At 43.2% G+C, this 8,933-nt stretch overlaps 1 pseudogene; it reads right to left on the reverse strand.

Annotated features, from left to right (window-relative positions):
• Positions 1-4,259: 4,259 nt before the first annotated feature.
• Positions 4,260-5,282, reverse strand: LOC141489578 (large ribosomal subunit protein uL4-like; annotated as a pseudogene).
• Positions 5,283-8,933: the final 3,651 nt, after the last annotated feature.

The raw sequence follows: 8,933 nt of genomic DNA on the forward strand, positions 1-8,933 counted from the left end.
AGATTTTGAAGTAGCCAACCAATGGTTAAAATTGAATGCATTCTTAAATAACTTTATAAAGTTCAAATCCAGTTACTCTATTAGATATTAGTTATAAGAACAGGCTTAATTAAAAGATGAAATCTGAATTTCCTAGTCCCAGAAAAAGTTATCTTCCCCTTTTCTTTAATTGACCATGAGATTTCTCAATCAATCTGCCCATTTCCCCTTCCCCCTCCCAAGGGTGGGATTTTCTCAGCCCAGCTAATGTCTTTAGGGAGTGGGGCTTGGAATTGAAAACATGGTTTTTGCCCAACCCCCCTCATCCCCAAATCAGGAAGAAGGCATGGCAGTCCCCTGTTTTCTAAAACAAGTTTTGGGGGAATCTTGGCCTTCCTGCAGTGAAGCCTCCATCTGAGACATAGTTCTTTTTTTTCTTTCTTTTTTTGGGGGAGGGGGTTTTGCAAGGCAAATGGGCTTTAAGTGGCTTGCCCAAAGCCACACAGCTAGGTAATTATTAAGTGTCTGAGACTGGATTTGAACCCAGCTACTCCTGACTCCAGAGCTGGTTCTTTGTTCACTACGCCACCTAGCCACCCCCCTTGAGACATAATTCTAAAAAAGAAAGATTTTCCTTCTCCTTCCCCCCTCCCCCTGTGGGGGGGTGGGGCTGGGGCAGAGAATGAGAGAGAGCATTTCAAAGAGAAAGAGAGAAAGAGTTCTACCCAAAGGTAATTTCTAGGAGCTCAGGTGTTTTGCTTCTATTCTAACTTCTTCCAAGGAGCAAGCACACAGCAAGTTTTTCCCCATATTTTAATTCTCATCAATTTATAGGTAGGCAAATATGTCAATTGGACCTACACCAAGCATCCTTCCTTAACAACCCTCACTCCACAGTGGGGTGTAAACTAAACACATCTCAGAACTGTCATTTCTCTGGTCAGTCTGAAAACAGGGCAGGCCTATACCAGCTACTGTGAAACACCACATGGGATCAGCTTAGCTGACTCCTCACAAAACTCAACTTTTTTACTATTCTAAAAATCTAGGATCTGAAAAAAAAGGGATATTGCATCTCACTCATGGAGCTCGATCCAATTTCCCAGTCTGGGCAGAGAATTTTCTCCTGGCTGGCTTGCCATTTATGTAGCCGCTGGCTACTTGAGGTCAGTGCTGCCTATGAGGAATCATTATTCAGACTCGGGAAAGCAAGGGTGGAAATAAAAGAAAAATTCATTAAAAAGACATAGGCAGGGAGAGAGAGAGAGAGAGAGAGAGAGAGAGAGAGAGAGAGAGAGAGAGAGAGAACAGCCAAGCAATGTGGCTGGGCCACAGTTTGGTAGAGAAGACTGGCCCTGAGCTGGAGTCAAGCTCAGGTTTTTATGCCTTGCCTCTCATCTCTCATCCAGAGACCAAAAGATGAATTCCCTTTCTCTTACTAGACCAAGAATTAGGTAAAGTCTAAGGAGATCAGCATATAAATTTTACATTAAACAAGAAATCAATGGTTAATGGGGATCTCCACCCAATTTGAGCAGCCTTTAAGATTACAAATTGTTTCTGTTACAATCATAATAATCTACTTCAAGTCAATTTACATCTCAAGAGTAGGTGGTAGTCAACCCCACCCAATTTCTACATTCACAATTCTCTTCATCTTTCCCTGCTTCATTTTCATGTGCAGTCCTTCTAAGTATACTCTCTCCCTCAGTCTCTGTAGTACTCTAACTATATCCCACCCCAACCAAAGTATGGAGTATATTCTCTCCTTTTTCTCTTTGGTATGCCAACTATGGACATACAACTCTCCTCAACCAAAGTAGCAAGTACACTCTTTCCCTCTGTCCTTTAACACCCCAAACATGGTACTAAAACCCTTTTCAACTAAAGCATGAATTAAGATAAGATTCACTTCCAAATCTCTTTATGTCCAACAATTCTGCCCCTATTGTGCTATCTATGAACCTCTAAGTAGCTAGTAAAGTCACTTCTGATTTAAATATGTTTAGAGTCTCTAAGTACTCTTAAATATTGGAATACCTTGAAGGTCTCTCTTAAGAACTTTAACATTGATTGTAAGGCATGGGAGTCACTGGCACAGGACCTACCCAGCACAGGGTGCCCTCATCAGAAAGTTCTATGAATAGGGCAGATTTGAAATAGCTCAAAGGAAATGTGAAAATATAGAGTAAATGCCTCAGGTTTTCATTCACTTGGACTATTTGTGCCTGACCTGGGATGGAGCATTCTGAACTCAGATTGGTATGATCAGCCACAGTCAGACACACTAATTTATCTTGGAGGGTAGCTAGGTGGCACAGTGGGCAGAACACTGGCTTTGGAGTCAGTAGGGATGAGAGTTCGAATTATTAGTTGTATGAACTTTGGCAATTCACTTCACCCTGATTAACTTGCATCCAGGACCATCTCCAGCCATACTGATTCATATCTGGCCACTAGAACCAAGTGGCTCTAGAGGAGAAAGTGAGACTGGTGACTTAGCACAGCCATCCTTCCTGAAATGGCATCACCTCCCTCATTTCATGGTCTTCTTTGAAAATGAAGAATAGTATTATAATTTGTCTTAAATATAGGGATGTCATTTTGGTCTTGAGAACAAAGGAGAAGAATCATGTTCTTTATATTATATATTATTTATATCATATTCCCCAACCTTTGACTTGATTTTAACTCTTTGTTAAGGTAGTTATCTGCTTCCAGGGTGGAGGAAGAATTGTCCCAAGTTTTGGGGAGTATTTATAGCTGTTTTCAGTGATACTTCTAGGGAACTGCAAGTTTTCAATTCTTCCAAGGTGGCATGATCTAAAGAGAGGTTTTTACTACTTTCTTGGCCTGTGCTCTGGTCTATGGGTGACCACAAGCACTCCTTTCTGCCCTGCAACTGTGAGGAGGGTTCCCCCAGTAACCTTTGGCAGCATGTTCTGTTGTGCTTCTTTAATTCCTGGAACTGTGATCCAGATCAGATGATAGCCAGAGCAACAGAATCCTGCCTCAATGATAGTAAAGAGATTTGGGTAATCCTGTAATCTTCTGACTGAGAGCTCCAGAAGCAGTTGACTCAGGGGCTTCAGGGCTGCTCCTGGTTTGCTGGGGTCCAGTCTGCACGACTGAGGCTGGGTCTATGCTTCACTCTCACCGCAGTGTGGCAGAGTTAGAATGTATCTAATTGATACCTTCGTGCCTATATGTTTTCCTTGCCCTACTCATTCTGATGAGCACATGGAAGTGCGCAGTCATATACATGAACCTCCTTGAGCAGGCACATTTGTGAAGAGCAAGGATCCTATTTCAACTGGGAACCACATGGGGCAGGCCAGGTCTAATCTCAGGTCTTAATCAGGTGGGGTCAGTTCTTTTGTTTTACACTCACATGCCTGCCTTATAGGCACCAACACAGGCAGACCCCAGTTTTTGTAATGTAAACTAACCATCTCCCTTTACATTCTTGTGGAACACTCCCCACATTCCTTATACCTTCCTAACACAATTTAAATGAAAGCTATTTGTTTTCTGGGTTGGTACTGGTAGATTGTCCAGAGGTCAGGATAAAGGCTCTGTAGACCTTCAGTTTGGTAGGCAGTATAATATCTCTTTTCTTCCAGGATGTAGGGTGTGTTCAAGGAAGACTAGTACCTTTGGTGTGAGGGCTGCTGAGCCCTCTTCAGCGCTTTGATGTCCACTTGAGCCATCTCTCATGTGGCTCCAAGAAGCTGTAGCAATGCACAGTGGCCATATCCCAGTAAACTGTTTCAGCAGGTGGGCTAAACCAGATTGAAGGTGACAGAGGGAGTCTCAAACTCATCAGAGTATTTGGGGTCTACTCCAAGCATGCATGGTCTTTCCACTGGTAGAATGGGAGGAGGATTACAATTCCAACTGCCATGAACCAGCTGAAGCAGATGCTGTGGAGCACTTAGAGCTTGTTTAGATATTGAAGAGGCCAAGATCATCCATTGCATTTAGAGCTATCCCCAGTTGTCTTGTCTTGCTATGCTGGATCATGATGACTTTGGATGAGAGTGAGGTGTATTTGTGCAGCTCTACTTCATTTAAATCTAATTTATGCATGCAACAAAAGACATCACTCGTAACCATTCCTAACAGTCCTGTGGTGACAGGCAAGTGATGAAGCAGCAGGTGCTGATACACTGGAAGCTGTAATCACAACCCTGCACAAAGGTGGTTCAGGCCACAGGGTCATTTCTCCACTGAAACCAGCAGTGGGATTCGGTACTCCTTTGGGTGACTAAGCAGTCCTTTTAAGGATCCCACTGCTCAACTTCTGATGAGAGGAAGGGATTAGCCTGGTGTAGAATTGTATTCCAATGCATTGCCTTGGCATATGGATTCAGTGTCACCATGATTCTCAAGTTCTTCCATGGGTCTTTTCTTCAGTATTCATTGATGAATCTTTTTGTGTGGTGTGTGGAGAACCCTTCGGATCTCTGGGCTTTCAAAATCCTGGTAAGGTCTGGATTGGTCATGCATTGGGAAATTGTAATGACTCTTCAGGGTGCCAGGTACCACACAGATCATCCAACTTGCGGAAGGCACTTTAAGTCCAAATACAGAAACGTTCCACTTGCCCACCAGGAGCAAGTCTCAAAAGGTTCAATTTACTCACATTAAGTAGCATAATACCAGCAATGTTTCTGAAGGCCTTGCTAATACCATTATCTTCATTATAGATGACACAAGGTCGTTGATGCTGGAAATGACAAAGGTTTCTCATTTTGCCCTTATCAGCTCACATACACTGAGAAGTATAGACCTTTTTGATGTCATTCCATGCTGCTTCTTATGCAGCAAAACTGCTTCCTTGGTCTTCTTATAGCCCTCTATCTTCAACCACTAGAGGAAATTCTGAAATTTCTTCAATTTGATGACCTTTTGACATGACCAGTGCTTGCAGGGAAGAGGCTGCCAAAGCAGAGCAGATGGCATGTCATTTTTGTGTTGTATTCACTCTGCAATGCCAATGGCACCAAGTTTTGGTAGGAGCAAACATGTGACCTCCTCAGCACATATTTCCAAAAACACCTTGGCCAGAAAGATGAATACATCCACTCCAAACATGAGGAATTGAAGCAACAGTTCTGCCATTTCTCTAAGACTCAGCACTGGTCTGATGACCTGCTAATTCACTGATGTAAGATTGTCAGTTATTTTTTTCTCAAGATGGTATGAACAAAGTTCACAATATCTGGAGGAATTGGAGCCTTTGCCAGATACTTCCCCCTTTTTTTGGAGTACATGGATATCAAGGGGTATATACAAGCCATGGCCAGCACTGGACAGTAAGAACCATACTCCTCTCTGTCTGATGACTCCCATTGGGGGGGGAAAAAAGCCCCTTCATCATTTCTTTTTTTTTAACTGTTAAAAGTTTAATTTATTAATAGTGGACAATTTTAAGTCAGTTTTTAATTAAAATGTTAATTTTTTAAAAATTTATTTATTCTCATTTTGTACAAATGTTTTTTTTACATTAATAAAATATTCTTGTTTACAAGTAAACCAAATACCCCTCCTCCTCCATGAATATAGACTTGCTTGGGCGAAAAAAGTAAAGGGGAGAGAAAAAAATTAAAATTAAAAAAATAATAGTAATAATTGTAGGTATGGCCAGGTGGTGCAATGGACCAAGCACCAGCCCTGGAGCCACGAGCACCCGAGCCCATATCCAGCCTCGTAAACCCAACAATCATCCAGCCGTGTGACATGCAAGTCACCCGATCCCCACTGCCCTGCAAAAACCAAAAAAAAAAAAAAAGAAAAAAAAAGACCCAAAATAAAATAAAATAGTAATAATAGTAGGGGTGGCTAGGTGGCAGACAGAGCATTGGCCCTTGAGCCAGTAACACCTGGGTCCAAATCTGGCCCCAGACACCCAAAGATCACCCTGCTATGTGGCCCCAGGCAGGCCATCCAGCCCCACTTGCCCTGCACCCTCCCCCCAAATAATAATAACAAAAAATGTGCTTGAGTCTTTGTTCCAACACCAACAACTCTGTCAAGGGTAGATCTCATTCTTTATGATAAGTCCATCACAAAAGTTACTTCCATATTTTTCCACCATTGCCATTGCTGATCGCAACTCCCTCCTTTCTTATTTCTCCACTACCATGTACTCTATTTTCTCTCTCCTTTCACTGTGACTCTGCTGTAGGGTCGCTGAGTGGCGCAGCAGACGGATCCCTGGTCCTGGGGCCAAGAAGCCCTGAGCCCCCATACCACCCCTTAGGCCCAGAATCCATCTGGCCCTATGGTCCTGGACAGGCCTTCCAATCCCAGCCCCTTGTAAGAAGTAAGAAAGAAAATGTGTTATATCTGGCCACTCTCCCCCCCATGGTCCATCCTCTCCTCCTTTATTCACATCCCCACCCCTTCCCCCTGCTCCCCACTCCTTTTTACTCCAGATGTCTATACCCCATTGAGTACATATGTTGTTTCCTCTCCTAACCATCTCTGATGAGAGCAAAGGTTCCCTCATTCCCCCTTGCCTCCCCCTTCCATATCATTGCAATAGCTCATTGTAATAAAAAAAATCTTACGTGAAATATCTTGGACTATTCCCCCTCTCCTTTTTCTTTCTCCCATTCCATTTCCCTTTTTTTCCTATTGACTCCATTTTTACACCATATTTTATCTTTGAATTCAGCTTTCTCCTGTGCTTCAACTATAAAAGCTCTCTCTACCTGCTCTATTAACTGAGAAGGTTCATATGAGTATTATCAGTGTCATTTTTCTATGCAGGAATACATGCAGTTCATCCTCATTAAGTCCCTCATATTTCCCCCCTCTCCTCCAATCTCCATGCTTCACCTGAGTCCTGTATCTGAAGATCAAACCTTCTGTTCAGCTCTGGCCATTCCTGAAATTCCCCTGGTTCATTGAAAGTCCATTTTTTTCCTTGGAAGAGGACATTCAGCCTCGCTGGGTAGTTCATTCTTGGCTGCATTCTAAGCTCTTTTGCCTTCCGGTATATTGTAATCCAAGCCCTACGAGCTTCCAGTGTAGTTGCTGCTAAGTCCTATGTGATCCTGACTGCAGCTCCATGATATTTGAACTGTGTCCTTCTGGCTGCTTGTAATATTTTCTCTTTGACTTGGGAGTTCTGGAACTTGGCTATAATATTCCTAGGGGTTGGTTTTTTGGGATCTCTTTCTCTGGGGGATTGGTGGATTCTCTCCATTTCTATTTTGCCCTCTGCTTCTAGAATATCAGGGCAATTTTCCTGTAGTAATTCTTTGAAAATGATGTCAAGGCTGTTTTCCTGATCATGACTTTCAGGTATTCCAATAATTTTTAAATTCTCTTTCCTAAGTCTTTTTTCCATATCAGTTGTTTTTTCAATGAGATATTTCACATTTTCTTCTAATTTTTCATTTTTTTGGTTTTGAAGTATTGATTCCTGATTTCTGGTAAATTCATCAATCTCCCTGAATTCTATTCTTTGTCTGAAGGATTTGTTCTCAGAGAGTTTTCTTATCTCTTTTTCCATCTGGCCAATTTTGCTTTTTAAAGCATTCTTCTCCTCAATAACTTTTTGAACTGTTTTATCCATTTGACCTAAGCTGTTTTTTAGCATGCTATTTTCTTCAGCATTTTTTTGGATTTCCTTGACTAAGCTGCTGACTTCATTTTCATGTTTTTCCTGCATCTCTTTCCTTTCTTTTTCCCAATTTTTCTTTCACCTCCCTCATTTGATTTTCAAAGTCTTTTTTGAGCTCTGTCATAGCCTGAGCCCAATTTCTGTTTTTCTCTGAGTCTTTAGATATAGGAGCTTGTGCTTCCTCATCTTCAGACTGAGTATTTTGATCCTTCTTGGTCTCATTTGCAAAATATTTCTCAATGGTCTTCCTTTTGTTTCTCTGCTTGCTCATTTTCCCAGCCTGAGACTGGTTTTGGGGTGCTTCCTGAGCTTTTGGGACACTCCCACAAGGGTCTCAGTGTGTGAGGCTCTGTCCTCCCTCCTGGTCTGTGAATGACCATAAGTGCTCCCCTCTGCCACAGGGTTGAGGTGGGGGGGCCCTGCTGTTCTATGGGGGGGGGCCTAGACTGCAATCAGGATCTGAATGTGGTCAGAGCCCCAGAGTCCTGTTCCAGGGGCAGAGGACCAAGCTTGCAGTTTCTCTTCACTCCCCTCCCTCAGCTCAATGGGCTCATGCCCTGGGGGCTCCTGCTTACCAGCTCCGCCTGCTTCTGTTTCTGGCTCTGGGCTGCAGAAAGACCAAGCTGCTCCCTGTGTGCCGAGGGCTGGGTTGCACTTGCTTGCTCTGGCAGAGGTCCCCCGCTGTTCCCCCACTTTGTGCCCAGTGCTCCTTGGGGTGCAGATCAGGAGACTCCCCCGCTGCTGTGAGCTGAGACTCCCAGCACCCTGGGGCTGCCTCCAGGAGGCTGAAGTTCTTTCCCTCTGGTGGGCCACCCCTCTGGCTGGCCGCCTCTCTGACCTGGGAGCAGAGCCTTTCTGCTCTTTTCCAGGTTACCTTGAGTAACTGCCTCACTGGGTCCCTTTGTGGGTTCTGTCTCTCGGAAGTTTAGTTAGAGTCCTTAGCTGAAGGGTTTTATCAGAGAGCTCCTAAGACTAGATCCCTTCTTGTCACCATTTTGGCTCCCCCCCTCCCCTTCATCATTTCTTATAATACAATGATATCCTATTTCATTCATATACCATGATTTGCTCAGTCATTCTCCAATTGACAGGCATCTGCTCAGTTTCTAGTACTTGCCATCACAAAAACAGCTACTATTAATATTTTCTTTCTTTTTTTTTTTAGTAAGGCAATGGGGTTAAGTGACTTGCCCAAGGCCACACAGCTAGGTAATTGACTGTTTGAGACCAGATTTCAACTCAGGTACTCCTGATTCCAGGGCTGGTACTCTATGTACTGCATCACCTAGCTGCCCCTTACTATTGATATTTTCACACA

Source organism: Macrotis lagotis, chromosome 5 (assembly GCF_037893015.1).
Source record: "Macrotis lagotis isolate mMagLag1 chromosome 5, bilby.v1.9.chrom.fasta, whole genome shotgun sequence".
NCBI classification, from domain to species: Eukaryota; Metazoa; Chordata; class Mammalia; order Peramelemorphia; family Peramelidae; genus Macrotis; species Macrotis lagotis.